At 33.4% G+C, this 24,051-nt stretch overlaps 1 long non-coding RNA gene across 1 annotated transcript in view; it reads right to left on the bottom strand.

Moving 5' to 3' along the window:
• The window catches only part of LOC147829995 (uncharacterized), a 109,334-nt gene extending 86,677 nt beyond the window's left edge, over positions 1-22,657 (bottom strand). The window contains exons 1-2 of the long non-coding RNA XR_015447471.1: positions 22,148-22,657; positions 8,600-8,676 (exon numbers count right to left, since the gene is read on the bottom strand). This is a non-coding gene — a long non-coding RNA (uncharacterized LOC147829995). The remainder of the gene's footprint in view (positions 1-8,599; positions 8,677-22,147) is intronic.
• Positions 22,658-24,051: the final 1,394 nt, after the last annotated feature.

Consider the following 24,051-nt stretch of genomic DNA (forward strand, 5'->3'; position numbering starts at 1 on the left):
GGAAAGAAATAAGAAAACAAACAAACAAAAAAGAAGTGGGGATAAAGACCTTAGGAGAGCTTGGGAATAGGAAAAATCCTCAAAAGAAACTGAGGAAAGAACAATTTTATGAGAAACTAAGGAAAACAAGGTGTCTTTGTTAATTCTCTCTTGTTGAGACAAAATACCTGCCACCCAAAGTTAAAGAGGGAAAGGTTTATTTAGCTTCCAGTTTGTAGAGGTTTCAGCTCATAATCGGCTAGCTCCAAGGCAGGGTGCAGAGGAGCAACAATTCATGGCAGACAGACATTAGCAAATCAATAAGAGTGGTTAATAGCGTCTTTCTGCCCCTTTTATTTTATCCAGAATACCAGGAGTAGGGTGGTGTTAAACCAATCACACACCTTTAATTCCAGCTTCATGGAGGCAAAACACAACATGTTTTTACTGAGTTTTGGAGAATGGGATGCAAAAATTGGAGGTTGCCTGATTGCTCTTTCAAAATTTAAATTGTAAGTGGAAGATTAGAACTAGGCTTGGTAGGGAGTGAACTAGATCCAAGGCAAAGAAATAACACACATATCAAATTGTTATTTTGCTTATAAGTCATTCCAAAGTCTGCAAAACAAACTTGGAAGTGCAATGTCTTAATAAGTAATTAAATCTTTAACACTTATATTTTCTAACCTAACACCAATTTTTCTTAGTTGGCACTGATAAAATAGTCACAGAAAAAATTAGAATAATTAGAAATGACTACAGTAAGAGAACAGTTCTGCACTTAGTTAATGAGATGACAAATTTTTAAGAGTGACTACAAGCATAGCATATGTTTAATTAGTTGGAAAAAAACTGCTGAGTCCTTTAGGAACAAGAATTTCTGCCTCTTAATGAAAATTTATTTGTTATATATAATAATCACTACTTCTATTTTGCTGCTGCAGATTTTATCCCCTAGCCAAACATGTTTTCACCAAAGACATTTAAGTTAAAAATGTCTGTTTGTATATGCAAATACATATAGTATATGTATGCATATTATTATATAATATACAACCAAATAATCATATAGTGCACATAATGTTATGCAAATAAACAAAATATTATGACTCTCAGGCTTTTACTAATATGTATAAACTACAACGTTTTTCTGAAAAATATATATTTTCTTCAAGGAAGGACTATGCGGCTTATGTTTATTAGGCTTTAATCACAAATATCACCACTGAATACTGCAGGGTTCTGTCTGTACTATGGGGAAATGGTGGGACCCTGAGCATCTTCCTGTCTCTTTTCCTTTGAAGTGTTTCAGTTTAGGGGCTTAAAATTGTCTTAGACCTATGAGTTCCTATTTGGCTAGCAGCCAAATATGATAAATGAAAACTGTTTACAAGGCTTTCTTTCAAAAAGATGTTTTCATTGGAAAATATTTAATAATTATATATTAAATAATTATTTTGGAATGTCGGGAATATTGCTACAGAGTGAAAATTTTATTGAGAGCTTCAAAACACCTTTATTGAAAGTACTTCTGGGGCCAGGGATTTAGCTCAGTGGTTTCGCTGCCTGCTGTGCAAGCGCGAGGACCTGAGTTCGATCCCTGGTACCAAAAAAAAAAAAAAGGTACTTATGAAGTCTATAAGAGGGTTGCATGATTACTCCTTACAATGATTAGGAATGAAAGTGTGCATAGTTCTGCCTGACTCTGACCTAAACTAATATACAAATTGAGAGAGAGAGAGAGAGACAGAGACAGGGAGAGAGAGAGACAGAGAGAGAGACAGAGAGAGACAGAAAGATAGAGAGACAAAGAGACAGAGACAGAGAGAATGCCTTTAGAAAACACATCTGCAATTTGATTTCAGAATTACAGTTCTAAAGATGATTTAAATTTGCACCCTAGTCTAAAACATATCATCGTGGGGGAGATATGAGATTGAAAAGAATATATATGACCACTTTTCTCTCTATTTCCAAATTAGTATCACTACATGTTATTAAGTTGTTTAGGTCAAAAGTCTAGAAAACATTCTTGATTTGTGCAGCTGCCAAATTCCTTGGCAAGTCATAATCTTACCTGAAATGTGGAAAATAAAATAAAATCTTTCTTTTTCCATGATAAGTGCTTCCATTCTTGATGTTAATTTTCTCTAGTCTATTATCCACACATCAACCACGGTGCTGTCTTAAAACTGAAAGCTCCACTGCTTAAGACTTTACCTATGAAACTGCAGCCTGCAGTGGTCACAGTCTGTCTCTTCTGCCTTTTCCTGCATTTGCGTCCACACATCCAGTCACTTCTGATCTTTTCACACCACCCTTCCTTCCTTCTATCATCTGAGAGCAAAACTAGCTCCAGCCCCAAGGGCTCCTATTTTTAATATTCTTGGTCTGAAACTCATTTTCCTCAGATTTTCTTTTATGATTCAGATCTTAGCATAATTTCAGGGCTCCAAAGGTTTGTTCCTGATCAAAAGCGATCTATGACCCTGTTCAAGCTCAATGTTTTTATTTGTTTGTTTGTTGTTTTTTATAAGAGAAAAGATAAATTGTCCAGAATAGGCTCCTATAATAGCAGAGTGCTGGGGTTCCAGGCCTGTGCCACCACACCTGGCTTGCAGATTTTTTCTTTTTTTATTAGAACATGTTTACCACTTATAATGATCATATTCATCACGGAGAATTTGTACTTGTACATAATATATCTTAACTCTTTTTCTTTCCCATTCTCCTCCATTCCCTTCAACCCCTCTTCTCCTCCCCGTTTACAAAAGCTCAAAGTTGAATTTCACAGGTCTTTGGTTTGTTTCCTATCCTCTACAACAGAACTTAGCACATCCTGAACAAAAATATTATATATAAATGAGCAAATATGATACCACATATGTTAACTAATGGATTTCCTAATCAGCATACAGTTGTGAAAAGTAGGAGGAATTCTGTAGAGCAAAAGGCATAGTTTATCCTACCAGGACTAGTTCAAAACCCATCCCATTTATTTTAAGAGCAAAATATATAACACAGCTAGACTTTTCCTACAAAAATTAAAAAGAACATACAAATGACCAAGAGTTATATTTAAAACTAATCAGCATCATTAACTATTAGGTCAATGCAAATCAAAACCACAATGAAATACTATCTTAATTTAATTATTACGGTTATTTGGAAATAGACAAAAAAATAAATTCTGATGAAGTGAGGAAAAGGGAATGGTTACCTTCTGTGGATAGGGATCTAAATTAGTACAGCCAGTATGAAAGACAATACAGAAATCCCTCAAAAAACTAGAAATAGGCATTTCATGATCTAGCACTCTCACTACTAGGTTTAGATCCAAAGTGAAACCAGTGTGTACAAAAACATCTGCCCGTGCATGTTTACAGCAGCAGTACGCACAAGAGCAAAATATGAATTCAGTGTGAATGTTCATCAGTGACTCAGTGGGTAAATCAACTGTGAATGAAATATTATTCAACCCTTGTCATTTGGGGCAACATAAGTGAACCTGGAAAACGTTATCTCAAGTGATATAAGCCAGGAAGTGAAGAACCAGTACCATGTGATCTCACTCACTGGTGGAATCTAAAGAAGTTGATTTCATAGCAGTCAAGAGAATAGTGATTACTAGAGGCTGGGAATAACAGAGGATAGGAAAGATGTCAAAATAGTAGTTACATTGGAGGCATAAGTTCGAATGTTTATTGCCAACTACTACAAAATGGCTAACTGTAATGCATGTCATATTTCAAATATCTAGAAGAGAGGATTCTTAATGTTTTCATGACAAATGAATGATAAATGTTCAAAATGACAGATTTACTAAATACACCCATAATTATAAAATGTATATATGTATAGAAATATCACATTGTACCCCATAAAAACAGACAGCTACTGTGCCAGTAATTTTTTTAAAAAAATAAAAACAAGTGTACAAAGAGTATTATTTCATATTTAATAATACTGCACATTACATACAATGCAATAAGGTTTAATGAATATTAATTTATTCCTGACCAAAAATGTATGCTTGAAATAATTTCTTATGATAACTATATCTCAAGAGATACATCATGCAAGGGAAATGATTGGGTAGCAATTACATTGAAGAGAAATCCATACATACTTTCCTGGATAGAAGAATATAAAATTGAAAAGTTTTGCCTAAAAATCTTGATAGCATTAGGCAGTTAAGAATATTGATTTTAGAGTAAAAGTAGGCATAATTCAGAAGCCTTCAAAGCACTTCAGTCACTTTTTTTTTCCTACATAGAAGTCACAAAAAGCCATTTGTACTACTTGTTTGCTTTCTGGTAAAAAAAACAGTTTCATGTACAACATGTTTTATGAGCTAGAGAAGTGATTAACTCTTCCCGGTATCTAAAGGTAGACCGTCCAACTGTTAATTTCCTTTTGAATATACTCAATTGTTTTCAAAGAAACAATTGTCACAATAGTTCAAGATTTTTTAAGTAACAGAAAAAATCTATTACAGTAATAGCAGGCTTTGAAACCTCATTCGCAGGGGGCTTACCCTTGGTGCTCTCTAATGAACAATTAATGTCAGTCGAGGATAGAGAATTAATAGCTCTCATTAAAAACGTGGAGAATTTCAATCCCACCATAACGACAGCCAACTTGTTCTGCCCAAGTAGAAACCAAGGTTATATTCTTTATTCTTTCTTTTAAATTCCTTCCAATAGTTTATGATTATCTAAATGAAAACAATTATACCACACAGATTCGAATCAGTTACCATTCAGAAGGAGGATAAAACACTAACTATTAATTTAGTTTAAGGGATAGTAAAATTATCATGACAATATCAATTAGTCTAGGAAAATCATTACCTCTCTCCTGTACCATAGTTAGAGTGAGAGAATGTTAAATCTTTACTATTGCCATTCTTACTAAGGATATTAAAAGAAGATGGTTGATTTTTCACTAACTTTAGTTTTTGCAGAAATATGTAGCCTTAGAATTATGACCTCTATACAAAATCATGTCACGGTGATCTCACTCAGCAAAGTACAAGAGATAACAATTAAATTTTAAATTGTTTAAAATGATTTTAAGTTCTCAAAACCCTATTAAAGAAAACAAAGATTATGAAAGGTCATTTGAACAATATATTTAACCCAATACCAACTGACTGGTTACCTTTGTTGTGTATCTTGACTTGATTCTATACAGACAGAAAAATAACCATGGTATTTTTTTCATCAGAGATAGGTTAAACACTTCAAAAGTGCAAGAGATAAATAGAAAAAAATATGATGATAAAGGAGAAGAAGTATAGTTTTGCCAAACCTGGTGATCTGTCACAATACAATTAGAAAATTGGGCTGGGGATTGAGCTCAGTGGTTCCACTGCCTGCCGTGCAAGCACAAGGTCCCAAATTATTCAATCCCCATTACAAAATAAAAAAAAAAAACAATTAGCAAATGTAGTAGGATTTTTCTTACATTGAAACAAATTCATTTTTAATCTATCTGTTGATTACATTTTTAAAAATCTAAGTTTTTGACTCATCAGCTATCTTCAGAATTCAACCAGCTTCTTTGCACTTTATTTCTCTCCAACTCAAAATTTCTAGCACTTTGGCTATTTTTCCAGAAAATTCAACTAATTTCATTATATGTACCTGAAAAGATTCTTGCATTACGCCAAGGGTAAATATAATTTTAGAAATTACTATATGTTAAAAATTACTTTCGAACTGTAATACTCGTGAAGTTACTTCTATGTACCACAGGTCAAGTTTGTTATTTGTTTGTTTGTTTTTGTTCTGTTTTGGCTTTTTTGTTCTCAGTATCTATTTTTATTTGTCATGATTATATCCATGAATGGCTTGAAGAAGTGTTTATAAAATGCCTATATCTACATAGGGAAGGGAAAGGAAATATGTATACTTGGTGTCTTATTAGACCTCTTCATTGTCTAACAACAAAATATGTAAAAGAAAAATTAAACATTCTCCAAAATATATTACCATTTGCTTAGCATGTTTGAATTCACATACATGCTGTCATTTACAGTTATGATCCAGAAGCTTTAGTTGTTCTGCCTATCAATTTACCTTGGAAAAGTTCCATGAGAGGTGACATTTTGAGGAAACTCTTTAAAAAGTTTTATTGGACATAATTCACCCAATTAAAATGTGTAATCTCATGGTTTTTAGTTTATTTGAATTGTGTGAAACCATCACCACAACTAATTTCACCACTTGAACCATTCAAAAAGAATATTCTCTACTATCGGTAGCCATTCCCTATTTCTCTCTAATATCTAATTAACCTCTATCCCACCAATGCCTGAGCTCAATCCATCATTAATTTATTTTCTATCTGTATGTATTTGCCCATTTTGGACATTTAATACTCTTCTTATCTAAATATAATTACATTTCCCTCACCCAACATTTCCTTATCTTTCTTTCTTTTAAGGAAATTCTTTACAAATAATAATATGCATTCTAGTAACGGTTTGGAAAAGGATATTTACCTTCATAAGTAGTATTCAAGCAACAAACCTACCACCTTATTTCTGTTGGGTTAGGAAACTCACTTCTTTCTTGAATTTATAATTGAGATATTCTGTGTATTAAGTTTCTTTCTGTGAGTAGTACAGTCACAAATTTTGAAAATGTGTACAAATATTCTGGTTATCGATGTTTGCCTGATATTGTAGCTCTGCACTATCTAGTAAAATATACCAAAAGATGAACAGCAAGCAATAGAAAATAGTGGCAACATATTGATTGCCAACTCTGTAATATAACAACTCTATGATTTTAATCAAGATACCTTAATTGTTCTTCAATTGTTTCTTCTGTAACTGGGAGCAATAACATTACGTTTCTAATCATATTGCTGTGCACAGGCAGTAAGTTAATACAGTACAAGCAAAATATAATTATGTTAGGTATTAATATCGCAGAATTATTAGCATTAAACCCAAACAGTAGTAACATTTTCCTAGATCATACATATCTACATAAATTTTTCAAGGGAAATAAATGTTGCTTTCTTTGATGATTCAGGATTCAGAAATGGGGTGTGTGTGTGTGTGTGTGTGTGTGTGTGATGTGGGGAATTTTGTTAGGGGTCCAGATGTCTTTTTATATGAGATCAAGAGGATAACTATTGATACTTATGAATAACTCCAAATATGCTGTAAGTTTCATAAGTGCTCAAAAGTTTGACAACTTACTAAAAGTCTCCAAATATCTTAGGTCTGCAAAATATTCCTAGAAAACTAACGTCTCAAATGTGAGTTTTATTATTAGATTGCTCACGATTGCTGCTTCCCTCCAGGCTAGAAACCTGCCTAGAACAACCTTTCTAATGATTTTGCTTCTTTTTTCAGAACTTAAGAAATCGACATACATAGTTTAAGAAACTTTCAAATTGTAAAAATTAACAAGTTTTGTAAAATTTCAAATTGCAGCAACAGTTCAAAGAATATAATGATTCATGTGAAACAATTTTCTTACTTTCAAACGATTCTTTCTAGTGAGTATTAAAAGGAGAATCAGCCAGTGGCACATTGCTGCAGTCAATATACTCAGAAACTATGGCTGTTTAATTGCAGTGTGCTCTAATTCTGTTAAGATAAAAGGATGTAACCTATTCATATTTAATCTTTTTAATTTACACTTCATTCATATGTGTAAAGTACATTAACTTTATAAATACGAGTGTGATAGGAATAATAATTTGAGGAACAGATTATTTTTTACATAAAGCTACCCTTATTAAAATCCACATTACAGTTTGTTTCACATTAGCAAATATTCTACAAGGTATAAAGCCCAAAATAGTTTGAATAAGAAAATTAAAAAATACAGAATCAGAATACAGGTCAGAAGATTATAACCTATTTCACCAAGATAACATGATAATGAAAAATAAAGAAAAATAACATGCTTACTAATTAACTTTAAATTTAACATATTTACTGGTAGACAAAATTGCTTCTCTTCTCTCTATTTTGTTTCTCTATTGTTTTACTCTTTCTAAATTTGAAGACCATTCTGTTATATTGAACAGCTGGAAGAATTCTGTTACTGTAAGGTAACAGAAATGTTTCATCTCAAAATTAACTTTCATTTTATTAAAAGGAGTTGTACAAAACCCTATCTAAAACATAATACCACTAAAACTTAAGCAGTCCTCTGATGTTTTAGTTTACTCTGAGAAATAAAACTGATTTTAACTGGAGAGCAGTTAAAAAGAAATTTTTATCCTCCTTAGAGAGCTTTATGATTTCTAAGCTTATCAGATATTTCAAACCAGCATTCTTAGTAGGAAATAACTGTAAATGCATGGTTGCACAGAAATGAGATTTTCTATACTTTTCTCTCTAGTCCTTTCATAATATGGTCTCAATATCTAGCTCTGATGTTTAAAATTGACTCTCTCATGAGAGGCAACCTTCTTATGGAGAACTTTCTATGTGTTTCAGCTACATTTATTTTGATCTTAACAACTATCTATCATACTGGCTGCTTATTTTTTCATAATTTCCCAATATTGCAATGTTCACACTCGGCTATCGGCCCTCTGTGGTCCTCTTCTCTGTCCCTATGATTTTCATGGACAGAGAAGCTCCTACCTTGGCCTTTTCTCCCATGAATGACTTATGTCTTCACATTCAGCAATACTGAAGACCACAGAATTGAAGAACTCATGCTGAAAAGAAAGGAACCCGAGAAAAATGAGTGCCACCAAACTCTTCTTTTCTTTTGATGGAAATATTTGTCTAAAGCTTGACAAAACAGCAGAAGCCCCAAGAACATCACAGACTTTCACTTGAGATCGTGAACCATTATGTTCTAGGAGAGGAGGCAAATTAGAAATATGTTAAGTCCCATAAAGATTCCAGTCATCTAGTTTTAGAACAGGATTAGATGTCGTCTTATTCAATCAATCAACCTGAGAGAATAAAACATCCTCTGAATGAGAGGACTTTTAGAGAACTAAAAATTACAAAAAGAAGAAACGGAAATTGAAGAAATAAAAAAATTGAGTAACTCTAAATAAGAATGCAATATGTGGGATTACTAGATTGTGAACCACATGATAAGAGACAATTAGTTACCAAAATAGATGTCAACATAAATGTAAAATTGAAATACAGAGGAAAATCAAGAAAGAGGAAATAGTGATACAGAGGCAAACACAACACAAATACAACAATGGATAGCAATACAAGGCAGACACAAACATGGCCTCCTGAATTATGGCAAAATTCTACAAAATAGAGTGAGGAAGGGCTATTTGGTTCAATTAACGCTATTCATTTAATTGTACATCCATATAAAGTATTCATTCCCAGGCATAAAAAATAATTTCTGATGAATTACATAATTAAACAATGAAAAATTTGGAAGATAAGTATTAAAATGAGAAAGTCAATAATTTCTTATTCAAGATACAAAATGTTAATAACAAAGAAAATCTGATAACTTAGTTTTAACTGAAATTGAAAAAATGTGTTTTTATCCAAGGGAAACTTAAGTAACTAAAAAGTGAAAAAAAAGTGAAGCCAGAAATTAGAATACATTTAAAATATATATGATAAACAGAACACTTTTACACTGAATATATAAATATGTCTAGGAAATCAATTAAAAAATAGAGAAACCAGAGGAAGAAATAGGCTAAAGTCTTAAATAGGCATTTCAAAATGAAAAGAGAATTGAAAGAATCAAAAACAAATGAATAGAGGCTCAGCATTCTCAGTTATCAGATAAATGAAAATCAGATCCCTCCCGCTGCTCCTGGCCCAGAGGTAGGGGGTTCTGAGCCACTGTCCCACTGCTCCTGATCCAGAGGAAGGGGATTCCTGGCCACCATACCTCCTGCTGCTCCCAGCCCACAGGAAAGGGCTTTGGGGCCGACGTGCATCCTCCTCTCCCAGCCTAGAGGAAGGGGCTTCTGGGCCACCATCCCTACCGCCACTCCCGGAACCTGTCCCACCTCTCCCAGCTCAGAAGAAGTGAGCCACGCAGGCGCCAACAGCACCCCACCCCCACCCCACCAGTCAAAATGAGAAAACACGTAAATAAGTCTCAAAACCAGACTTCCAGATCACCTACAGCAACCCCAAAGGGAAATGAGATGGAACACTCTGATACTCAACCACCTGGACCCACTGAACTGGCAACAAAAGGGGATCTGGAAAAAATGAAATCAGAAATAATTTCTCAGATAACAGGAAAAATTGTGCTCCTAGTGCAAGACATGTTTAATAAATCTAGAGAGGAGCTGAGGAACATGATGGAATCCCAACACAGGAAACAAATGGAATCCATAAAACACATGCAAATAGATTTCTAGGACATGAAAAACTCCATTGAAAGTCTACACAGCAGAATGAGCCAATATGAGGACAGAATTTCAGATATAGAAGATAAGATTGCAATTAGTGACCAGGAAAAGAAAAATTGCTTCAAAATTATAAGGGAACATGAGAAATCAATCCAGCAGCTGCTAGATGATGCAAAGAAGAATAACATAAGACTATTGGGCTCAATGAAGAAACAGGAGAACGTGCAGATGACATAAAAAATCTCTTCACAGAAATAATGGCAGAAAACTTCCCAAGCAGGGGAAAAGAGCTTGACATACACATAAGTGAGGCATATAGGACTCCAAATAGCCTTGATCAAAAAAAATCTACACATAGGCATATAATTGTTAAGATTCCAGAAACACAACAGAAGAACAAAGTTCTCCAAGCAGTCAGAGAAAAGAAACAAATCACATACAAAGGAAAGCCCATCAGAATCACAGCAGACTTCTCAACACAAACCATCAAGGCAAGAAGAGCTTGGAGTGACATATTCCAAGCCCTAAAAGAAAAGAGCCTCCAACCCAGATTGATGTACCCTGCAAAACTATTTTTCAAAATGGATGGAGAAATAAGATACTTTCATGACAAAGAGCACATTAGGAACTTCGTGAATATCAAACCAGCACTCCAAAGAATTTTACACAATAGCCTAGGAACAGACATTGAGGATCACAACCCCAGGAAGAAAAGCAGAATGAAGCCATCTGGCATGACAAGAAATTAAATGTAAAGGGGGAGAACCCAACAAAAAGAAAAAGTCATGGCAATGACAAGTCAATATGTTTCAGTTATAACCATCAATGTTAATGGTCTCAATTCACCAATCAAAAGAAATAGACTGGCAGAATGGGTCAAGAAGCAAAATCCAACAATATGCTGCATACAAGAAACACACTTAATTCAAAAGGAAACTCATAGACTGAAAGTTAAAGGGTGGAAAACAATACTCCATGCAATGGGAACCTGAAAAAAAGCAGGAGAGGCTATCCTATTTGCAGATCAAGTAGATTTCAAACCAACACTCATTAAGAGAGACAAAGAAGGACACTACATCCTTGTAAAGGGAAGAATCCAAGAGGAAGAGATGACAATCATAAATATCTATGCACCAAACACTAGTGCACCCAACTATATAAAACAAATACTAACAGACATGAAAAGTCATATATGCACTAATACAATTGTAGTGGGGGATCTCAACATGCCACTGTCACAAATAGATAGATCAACTACACAAAAAATAAGTACTGAAATACTAGAACTCAATCGAACTCTTGAACAAATGAATTTAACCGATGTTTACAGAGTGTTCCACCCCACAAAATCAGAATACACATTCTTCTCAGCTGCACATGGGTCATTCTCCAAAACAGACAACATACTCACACACAGAACATGTTTAAGTAAGTGAAAAGGGATTGAAGTTATCCCCTATATATTATCAGACCATAGTGTGATGAAATTGGAGAGCCATAGCAAAAGAAACTGGAAAAATTTCATAAACACGTGGAAATTGAACACACTTCTGAATAACCAATGGGTCACAGAAGAAATTAAAGAAGAAATCAGACAGTTCCTTCAATTAAATGACAATGACAATACAACATATCAGAATCTATGGGACACAAAATGAAAGCAGTCTTACGAGGGAAATCCATAGCATTGAATACGCATATTAGGAAAACAGAACGAGCCCAATTAACCTGATGCTGAACCTCAAGCTTCTAGAAAAAGAAGAGCAGGACAACCCCAAAGCTCATACAAGGGAGGAAATTATAAAGATCAGAGGAGAAATCAATGCAATGGAGACTAAGAGAACAATACAAAAAATCAATGAAGCCAAGAGTTGGTTCTTCGAAAGAATCAACAAAATTGACAAACCCTTAGCCAACCTTATCAGAAAAAGGAAAGAAAAGGCCTAAATCCATGCAATTAGGAATGAAAAGGGTGAAATGACAACAGACCCAGCAGAAATCCAGAGGATCATCAATACCTACTTCCAGAACCTATATGCCAATAAGATGGAAAACACAGAAGAAATGGACAGATTCCTAGATACATATGAATTACCAAAGTTGAATGAAGAAGACCTAAAAATTCTGAGCAACCCAATATCAAGCAATGAAATTGAAAATGTAATTAAAAACTTATCAACTAAGAAAAGCCTGGGCCCTGATGGCTTCACTGCTGAATTCTACAAGACATTTAGAAAGGAACTACTGCCACTACTGCTTAAACTCTTCAATGAAATTGAAAGGGAAGCAATACTCCCAAATTCATTCCTGGAAGCAAGCATCACCTTGATCCCCAAAGCAGAGAAAGACCCAACTGAAAAGGAGAACTATAGGCCAATCTCACTAATGAACATAGATGCAAATAAGATCCTTAATAAGATACTGGCAAATAGAATGCAGAAGATCATCAAGAAGATTGTACACCCTGATCAAGTGGGATTCATCCCAGGGATGCAGGGATGGTTCAACATATGCAAATCAATCAATGTAATACACTATCAATAGAGCCAAGGACAAAAAACATATGATTATCTCCATAGATGCAGAAAAAGCATTTGACAAAATCCAACATGCATTTATGATAAAAACCCTACAAAAAGTTGGAATAGATGGTCTCTACCTCAAACTGATAGAAGCCATCTATGAAAAACCAACAGCCAATATCATACTAAATGGTCAAAAAATGAAATCCTTCACACTAAAATCAGGAACAAGACAAGGATGTCCACTATCACCACTCTTGTTCAATATAGTTCTGGAAACATTAGCCACAGCAATTAGACAAGAGAAAGAAATAAAAGGAATAAAGATAGGTAATGAAGAAGTCAAATTGTCATTATTTGCAGATGACATGATACTGTATGAAGAAGACCCCAGAACTCCACCAAAAGTCTTCTAGACTTAATAACCAAATTCAGTCAAGTAGCTGGATACAAGGTCAACACACAAAAATCAATAGCTTTCCTCTACACAAATGACAGACTCACTGAGAGAGAAATAGGGCAAATAATTCCTTTCACAATAGCTCCAAAAAACTGAAATACCTAGGAATCAACCTAACAAAAGAAATCAAAGACCTCTGAAAACTATTGCACTCTGAAAAGAGAGATTGAAAATGATATCAGAAAATGGACAGACATCCCCTGCTCCTGGGTAAGAAGGATTAATATAGTGAAAATGGCCATACTTTCAAAACTTCTATATAGATTCAATCCAATTCCAATGGAGATCCCAGCAGCATACTTCATGGACCTTGAGAAAACAATCCAAAAATTCATTTGGAACAAGAAGAGACCCAGAATAGCAAAAGCAATTCTAGGTAACAGAGACATGGCAGGGGGTATCACAATCCCCAACCTGCAACTGTACTACAAAGCTACTGTGATAAAAACAGCATGGTACTGGCAAAGAAACAGACCTGAGGACCAGTGGAACAGATTAGAAGATGCAGAAACAATGCCAGACACACTCAGCCATCTCATCTTTGATAAAGGAGCCAAACACCTTCACTGGAGGAAAGATAGCCTCTTTAATAAATGGTGCTGGAAAAATTGGGCTTCAACTTGCCAAAGATTAAAACTAGACCTATATCTCTCACCATGCATTAAACTAAAATCAAAATGGATTAAAGATCTAAATATTAAAAAAAAAACTCTGAACCAGTTGGAAAAGAGGTTAGGTAGAACTCTTGATGACCTCAGTGTAGGAAAAGATTTTATGAACACAACCTCAGTTGCCTGTCAACTAGCACAAACAATCAACAAGTGGGATCTCTATTTATTAAAAGGCTTCTGCACAGCAAGAGAAACCACCAGCAGTGTGAAGAGACAACCCACAATGTGGGAAAAAAATCTTCACCTACTTTTCCTCAGACCAAGGTCTACTATTTTGAATCTATAAAGAACTTAAAGAGATCAGACCTCCCAAATTTAAAGACCCAATCCAAAAATGGGCATCTGAAATGAACAGACATTTCTCACACAAAGAAGTAGAAATAGCAAATAAATACATGGAAAAATGTTCAACATCACTTGTCATTCGAGAGATGCAAATGAAAACAACATTGAGATTCCGCCTCCAGAGAGAATGGCTGCTCTCATGAAATCAACCAATAACAAATGCTGGCAGGGCTGTGGGAAAGAGGAACCCTGCTCCACTGCTGGTGGGAGTGTAGAGTGGTGCAACCACTATGGAAATCAGTATGGAGATACCTCAAAGAACTAGGACTGGAAGTCCCATTTGACCCCGCTATTCCACTGCTAGGGATCTTCCTCAAAGAATTAAAAGAATCATACCCCATTGATATATGTGTGCCCATGTTCATAGCAGCACAGTTTGTGATAGCTAAAACTTGGAAACACCCCAAATGCCCATCAACTGGAGACTGGAAGAGAAAATGTGGGGCTTTTTTTATAAAATGGAGTACTACTCAGCCATAAAAAATGAGAAATTAGAGACATTTATAGCTAATTGGATGCACATTGAGGCAGTACTCTTAAGTGAAATAAATAGGACACACGTGTAAATACTGAATAGTTTCTCTGGTGTGAGAAACTGAAAGTGTAAATAAGGACTAAAATGTATAGTAGGTAATGTGAAATAAGAAGAAAAGGGGCAAAGGGGAAGGAAGTGGGAGGGGTAGGCAAAAGGATAGAAGGGAATGGGATTAATATGAGAAAATGGAAAAATAGGAACAAAATCTTTGTAAATAGGGAGGACTGGAGGGGTTGAAGGGAGGGCTGGGCAAGGGTGAAAAATAAGAACCAGGAGAGACTATGTAAAGGTGCAAATTTCCAATGATGAATGTCATTATATTGTATACCTAACATGTACCAATGATTAGAATAAATAATCGATAATGCAAAAATAGGAAGAAAAGGTCCAAAGTGGTAGGGATATTGGGAGGGGCAGAGGAAAGGAAAGAAGGGAAAGGAAAAATGATGAGAAATGGAAAAAATGGAAATAAAGACTCTGTAAATAGGGAAGGGTGGAGGGCGTGAAGGGAGGGCTAGGAATGGGGAAAAAATAAGAACCAAGATGCATCATGTAAAGGTACAAGTTCCCAATGAGAAATGTAATTGTGTTGTATACCTAAAATGTACCATTAAAAGAATTTAACAACAACAACAAAAAAATCAAAATCATGAGAGCAGTATTTACTCATTGTAATGGTAGAAAATTTCAAAAAAATTTAATAAATCAAATATATATGAGGTTATGGAGTAACTAGCATTGTTGTATACCACTAGTGGAGTTGTAAAGTAGTACAAATTGTTTTTCTTAATGATAGTTGAGCACATTAGGATAATAAACATGTAGAAGAAAAAGGAAATGGGCTACATTAGAAGCATGTTCCTGCCATAGAATAATTCATTTATACATGTTCAATGAATGAGTGTTATCCAATGTGATTCTTAAAATGCTACAGACATCATACAATGTCATAAATAATTTATTTCTTTTATTAAAGCCCAAATGCAGAAAAATATGAAGATTCTTTTTGTTTTGTTTTGTTTTTGGTACCAGGGATCGAACTTAGGACCTTCTGTTTGTGAGGTAGGTGGCAGAATCACTGAGCTAAATTCCTGGTCAAGACTCTTAATAGTCATATTAATATTGAATTGCTGAAACTTGTTAAATAAAACTTTTTATTCATGGATTTTAAAATTTACCTTACATTTATTTTAACTGATACATAAAAAATGTAAAAAAAGCCCTACATATTAATCCAGCATCATATGAAGTTTCAATACATGTAAGCATTGTGTGGAGTTTAAAGTAGATTTAACATACTCCTCAAATATTTGTAATAATTCCTCAAATATTTGTAATTTTTTTATTCATGAAGAAAACATTCAAAACCCTTTATAACACTTTTGACTTGGATTTCTTGTTGTCACATTTACATTAAATTGTTACATACAAACAAAAAAGGTAAACTTTGTAAAAACCTGATTATGTCTTCTATTTCCTGATTTCCCATTAAAAAAAGGTAATTTCAACCCGTTAGGGAAATATCTAGCATTCACAAATATCAATAAAAAGAAAAAAAATAAAAGTAAATTCACATTTCTCATTAAATTAAAACATAAGCAGTTATGTGGTTTGATACTGCATATTTTCTATTTTCATAGACACACACATACATACATACATATTGGTATTTTCAAGCACATTGGAACATTAGGCCAAATTTTTTTCCAACATTACCAATAGCTTCATTCTGGAAATTCCAATGCCTTTCTTCCTTAAAAACAGTTGAATGTTATTTTTATTTCTGATTTATATCTAATGACAACAAATAGATATGGGGTACCATGTTAACATTTCAATACATGTATATAGGTAAATATCAGCAGACCAGGGTAATTGATGTGTGCATCAACCCAAATCTTTATCATTTTTTATGTGCCAGCTATAAAATGTTGTTAACCATAAATAGAGTGTTGTTAACCATAGTTATCCTACTGTGTTATAGAACATTAGAAGTTATTCCTTCTATCCAAGTACAGCTTTATATATAGTCACTAAACCATGCTACAGATCCTCTTTGAAACATCAGTAGAGAATTTCCATGTATAATATTCCACATCAACAGCTGGGTAGGGTGTTTACCAAAATCAGAAGATTGGGGAAATTCTGATAACTCCTGATACATTATGTGTCATTCCCCTGAGCATATGAAGGGTTAAAATTTCTAGTAGTAGATAAATTCTTGCAAAGATCTTTTGCACCTCAATGATTTGCTAGCAGGTTGGTCCATATTACAAGATGATTTGTTACTTATCCCTTCTCTCTTCCTTTTAGTGTTCAGAGCTAAAGGTGCTATGCATATTGAAAACTGACTACAACAAAGGCGACAGTGACTGAATATACAGGCACAATTACTTTTAAAAGTGATTTGCAATATGGTCATATATTTATACCCAATTAGTTTAACAAAACAGATTTAGAAATATTGCAGCGATCCAAATGCTACTCAACAGGAAATTCCATCAAGAAGAGTACATTTATACATGGTGACTAAGCAATGAGAAAGCACACTATTGGTATGTCTTAACACAAGCAGATCTCACAAGCACCAAGTTGGGTGGAAGGAGCCAAACACAAAAGAGGACATCATGCGTCATTCCATTTAAGGAAGGGTTGGAATGAGTGAGATTAATTGGCCTAATGCGTACATCCATGTCAGGTCATACAAGATGCTGAGCTGCCTACTTAATTAACTCCACTGTGTTAACAAATATCCTTTCAGGGTCTACTTAGTGCCATGTTTTTTTACAAGTTTGTACTTTTTGTTGATGAGTTTCCTATTTAAAATGGTCCCAATCATAAAGTACTGTCTACTGTTCCAGTCATATGAAGCACCCCATATAGTATAGAAAATTTGTATTCTTTCAAGCATAAATTATAGTGCTGTGGGTCACAAGTTCAATGTTGATGAATCAACAATATGGTACATCCAGAAAGAGGAACAAATGTATCTATTCTCATGAAGCCATTTAAGAAAGTACTAAAGTATCCACTGGACTGAGTGAAGAAACTACAGCAGGACAGAAATAGAGCTAAATCTGTGGATTCATGATATAATGACTGACTAAAATGCATAGCTCTGAGCCTCAAAGCCAAAGAAATTTACAATCACTTTAACTTAGGTCAGGAAAATGTCAAACCTTTCTCAACTAGTGCTGCCTGACTCGCCCATTTCAGAAGGCAATCTTGTGTGAAAACGTTAGACTTGCAGGCATGGCGGATTCTGCAGGTCAAGAGGCTGTGGAAAGATCTTAAAACATCCACTAAGTTTATACAGGTTACATGGAGTAATAGGCTTTCAAGGCTGTAAGGCTGCTTGTTTTATAAGGATGCTGTGTGAATGAACCTATAAGCCAATGGGTTTTTGTTGACAAGAGTTGGACCTAAGATTCATAGAAACCTAACCTTGTATTTCTCCCTGGAGCAATAGTTCAGTATTTGCTAATTCAGTTTCCACCATGAGTTTACAGAAACTAATACCTTGATTAACAAGAATTGGCAGATTTTTAAAAGGAGACTAAAATCCAGTTAAATAATTATACTACTTCTCACAGTTGTTGTTAAAATGTATATTACTAAAAATCATCTCAGGAGCTTATTTATATCATAGTTTCTCTTGCCCATTCTCATATATACTGAATTAATAGAAGCAAGATGTATATAAGCATCTTTATCTTAGCAAGATGAACAGGTAATTGATATGCAGGCCATCCACCTTTGAAAAGCAATATATAACAGTGGAAATGTTATTATTTTCAACTTACTAAGGAAATTTTTGTTCATTGTAAATCAAACCTTCTGCAATTATTAGTCAAATTAACATCCTGAAGCACCTGAAATATTTGAAAAATATCACTGTAGATGCAATCTTGTTGGATACAAAAAGACACTGAGTTCCTCTCCCTCAATTTAAGAAAAAAATACTTGTGGTGGATGGATTGACTGATGCCGTGTTTGAAAGTCATAGAAAGGGGATGTGTTGATCAAATGGAACAGTTTGTTGAATGAGTAGTGTTCAGTGATTACTTCCACTGTGCGGTGACCAGTTCTTAGTACTATATATTTCAGAAGTGCTGAAAGGATACATTCTTCTCCTTCTTACCACAAAAAATATCACTTTGATGAGGTGATATTTTTACCAGATTTGTTTTAATATTTATGATACATACATGAATCAGAGTGTCACAGTTTATCCCTTAAGTAAATCAGTTACTATATATCAATATAAAAATCAAATTTACTTTTTAAAATGAAGTTTGATAATTATTCCTCTATATGTCCTTCATTTTTTTAATGTAAGCAGCAATCTAACAGTTGATTCTAAGGTTTTAACAGTTGATACTAAGATTCTAGTATTTTCCTCACACCAAAATTAGGAAAACTTGAAATTTAAATAGATATGAATAGTATTTTGTTATATATGAATCACTTTGCTTCTTCCTTGCATGACGTTTGTATGCAGCTAGAATTGTAACTACAGTGGAAATATTTTTACAGGATTAAAACATTTTATAAATTCACACAGTTTTATAGATGTAAAGATAATGTTTAAAATACTGCAGTAATTCAAAATGTTTTTATAACTAGGTATATTTTTGTTTATGATGTGAATTCAGTAATTAACATTGGCTTCAATTAGTGTATAGAGATTATTGTAGCTGGGGATTTAGCTCAGTGGTTCCACCACCTGCTTTGCAAGCACAAGGTCCTGAGTTCGAACTCTGGTACCAAAAAAAGAAAAGTACAAAGAGATTATTGTATATGTCTTCATCTAATCTAAGCACTTCACTGGGTATTGTTACCCAATTTGGCAATACACACATACACTGTGATTCCAGTGATGAAACAAAGTTGTGACTCCTTTGCTATATGTATATATTTATATCATAACATTTTGATTGATTATGTAGGCTAGGGAGTAAATCAGTGTTTTCCTTTGTCTAGTGTTTTGAATACAGCATGTTTTTATTTTCTGATTACATTTCTGCAAGGGCTTTCCACCATCTGTGCTGTATAGTTGATGAAAATGTTAAATGCAAAGGGGAATAAATGACAATAAACATTAACATGAAACAACAATAAAGGAACTAAATTTGCAAGCTCAGAATTTGCCTACGGTTTATGATTAATGAAGGCAAGTGGACACCGAAAACTGATTATGTTCTTCATTTTATGTGACGCCTAAGGAGCTACAGCTTAAGAGAAACAGTATTGGAATCCCTCAAATCTCAGTACAAGTTCAATTTATTTTCCCTCTTGCATTGATTTTTGGATAGTACCTAGTAAACTGAATCAGCAACAATAATTCTTGCACTACAGTGCATTTTAAGCAATTTTGAATATATTTATCTCTCACTCCCCAAACTTAGAATCTTTTTATCTACCAAAACCACAAATCCTTGTTTGATTAATAAATACTCGAGAAAAAGTAAAAAATGTATCATCATGTAATTTTGAATCTTTTACAAGCTGTAATGTGATTCTTTTTACAAGTACTAATGCCACTTGAATATGTCTTCTAGTTTTTATTCACTATAATAATCACGAAATTTGTCTCACATAAGCACCTCAAGATTTCTCTGTGATCTCTATACTGCTGCCATGAAAGTTGACCCCACAAGAGAAATATCCCTTTCTGTTACATTGTATAAATCTAACAACAGAATAATAACTGGATTGGGATTTTTACTTGTTCACGTTATTTTAATTTATCCAAGGGAAACCTAAACTTTTATTTTACAGTACTTTTATATTAGCTTTTGTTATTAAATTGCCTGCTTGTCTTACAGATTTTAAAATTTATATTTTTGATTGATTCTATTAGTTTATACTTATAAATTTTTAAAAGAAAATATTTAAATTCACTGTTCAGCTGAATATTATAAAGGAATAAAACTTTCAATTTACATTTAATTTAAATTTCCAATTTTGACATTATTGTTCTATTTGTATAAGATAATGTACCTCGTCCTAGAAAAAAAATAAGAAAATATAATCACACAGATTCCTCAAACCTGCAAACAACTCATATTATTTGAAAAATATATACATATATATGTTTATCACATTTGTATCATATGTTTATTATTGTGATTCATATTTATGAGACAGAGAGAAAAAAAGATAGAACAAGAGGAGGAGTAACTAATCAATATAATATAAATATTACTTAAAATGTTAAAATTGAGTTGAAGATATATGAGAATTTCTTGCAATATTCTTGATGTCTTTTTAAGTTTAATGTTAGTTCAAAATATCTAAATATGAGTTCATATGTTGAGCATTTAAAGCAATAGAAATGGAGAAGACATCATTGGAATTAGTGTAGTCAGAGAACTGTGAAGTAAGGAACTAGATTCAGAAGCATATAAGACAATAAAATGTGTGCAATAAAGATAAAGAATGGAAGCTAAGGTGAATATGCTTAATCAATATGTATAAGTCAGGGCCGGGGATTTAGCTCAATGGTTCTGGCGCCTGCCTCCGTAAGTGCAATGTCCCGAGTTTGATTCCCAGTACCAAAAAAACACACAAAAAAAACACCAAATATGTATAAGTGAGCAGGAAGAGGTGAAAAACAGTATGTTTAAGATTAATGAGAACAGTAATTCAGTGCTAAAAAATAATAAAGATTCATGATTTGAAAGTGACAAATATATTATTTTTCTCTATCAACTGACAATTTTCAATTAAGATAAGTAATGAATTAAACATTCAATAAAATAAAATTTTAGTAGATTTTTTTAAATAGTATCTTTATAAATACATAAAAATAGTATCTTTATAAATACTTTTTACACAATCCATGAAAGAGTCGTCAAATCAATTTACATTTGAGTAGGCCATACACATTCAGACAGTAGAATTGTTGTGCTTATGTTTTTGTTAGCTAATATTTCTCCAATTATATTAGTATTTATGATGGTCATGATTCACAATTCTTACTGTGGTTTAGGTTTAAAAACATGTTTGAAAATCAAGAGTTCAAAAAAAAACCTTTTTAAAAAATTGTTCCAGAGGATAAAATGAAAAGAAATTGAAGGGGTTAGATATTATTTAGGGGTCACATTTGTGGAAGGGAAAGGGAGAGAAGTCGGTGGTTTACAGTTCACAAGAAGTTAGATGCAGCACCAGTTTTGAAATGCACTGGCCAGAAATCAGAAACAAAACATGCCAAACAAGGAAACAAAAACCAAACATGCAGACGGTACATAATATTAATGTTCCAGTTTAAAATTTTTTCTATAAAGTTACTTACTGCATTTTATGAGGATTATGCTGGGAACAGACACCTTGTGTAGAAGTGTCCACTCTTCCGAGTACTGAGAAGCCAAATGAGTCCAGTGTGAAGGAGGGCCTGTGAAAGTGCGTCCGAGTGCTCAGCTTTCTTAATCACAATGTGAGTTCATCGTGCTACTCAATCCCCGGACTTGAGTGTTTCCGTGTCGTTACGCCTGGCCCACTGGCCCGGTAGATGATTAATCGAATGATTCAAAGAGAACACTTCAGTGGTTGGACGACCTTGCACGTGCTTTATGTAAATTTGGTTAGAATCATCAGGGACACTTAAATTATACACATAAAATCCCAACACAGCAGATCCACATTTTTACTTAGAGACACTAATAGACTGTATTTCTATTAGGAAAGAATGAATACACATGAAATGGCTAAGTGTGAAGAGCATAACTACAAAAAATTAAGGAGTATTCTGGCAACAGTATCTTTTATAACCTTAAGAGACACAACCAAAGTATTGAGTGATTACTTTGTCAGTGACATCAAAATATTCTTTAGGAATTTTTGAACAACATGTTTTAAGGTCACACATAAAATTGACTTCATTTAAATTTAGGATTAGAAACAAAGTACATTAAACTACCAAATTGAATCACACAATTTGTTTAAATTAGGATTAATACTAAAGGGATATATAGAATTTGAAAAGCATGAAAATAATTTTGAAGTCTGATATTTCCAACTTTTAGCTAAAGGAATGTAGGAAAATTATATCATCGATTTTTGCACAAGACAAATATTTATAATTTAATTAAAATATCCTTCACAAGTTCAACTTTTATATATTTTTGTTAATATATGTATACAATAAATACATAAATCTTAATAAAGTTGACTCTGATTAAATCTTACACATGCTACTTCTAAATATCTATCACTTATCAAGAAGTAAAATATTTCCCATGTTACAGAGGGTTTTATCCTTCTCCTGTCCAGTGGCACTCTTAACTGTCCAAAGTGATTTTCATATTATGATCACATAATAGTCTTTCCTATTTCTGAGTTTCATAAAAATGCAATTATACATTATACAATATGCTATAATCTACATGGATCTTTCATTCAATTATTAATGCCATTTGTTTTTATTAATAAGTTATATGCACATTTCAATCAATATTATTAAAAATTATAAATTAGGTATGATAAATAATCTTCAATTAAAATTAAAATGTTTATTGAATGCCCATAATATATCAAAATTATTCTATGCATTAGTGATATAGAACCAATCAAGACTATCAAAAGATCTGTTTTCCTGGAGTCTTTCTGTATTTTTGTAGATTGAGGGTGGTATCCACATAGCCTATCAACCAAGAAGCCATTTCATTTGTAATAATATTACTGTAGCAATAGAGGGCAAGTTAGGTGAAGGTGAAGTCAAGAAGCAGGTAGGATTTTTGGCCAGTAAAGAAATCTCTGCAAAAGTAGCATCTCTGTGAAAAAAATATCTGAATTGGAAAACTGTCAGGTAACCATGCACATCACTAGTGGAGAAGCACAGTGATTCCAAAAAGTTAAAAATAAATATAGAGTAAATATTTCTTAATGACAATAATCAAAACTATGAATAATAAAAGAAAATTTTGAGTAATAAAGTTGAAAAAGTCTTAAAATAGTAATAATTTCTCCATTTATACTACCCAGAACATGGGCATTTTTGGTTCAAGTTTAGTAAAAGATTAATAATTAAAGCAATAATACAGTTAAATGAGTGCTATGCTTATCATTTCTCTATGTAGTATGACACAGAAAAAAATAAAATTGATTTCACTGCATCTCCTTTCAAACAAGTTATAATCCACTTGAGAAAAGAAAAATACCGATTGAAAGTTCAATTTGTGTACTTTATCATGTATAGGA

The sequence above is a fragment of the Heterocephalus glaber genome, unplaced genomic scaffold (genome assembly GCF_053883595.1).
Source record: "Heterocephalus glaber isolate CG9 unplaced genomic scaffold, H.glaber_assembly_v1.0 deba00000347, whole genome shotgun sequence".
NCBI classification, from domain to species: Eukaryota; Metazoa; Chordata; class Mammalia; order Rodentia; family Bathyergidae; genus Heterocephalus; species Heterocephalus glaber.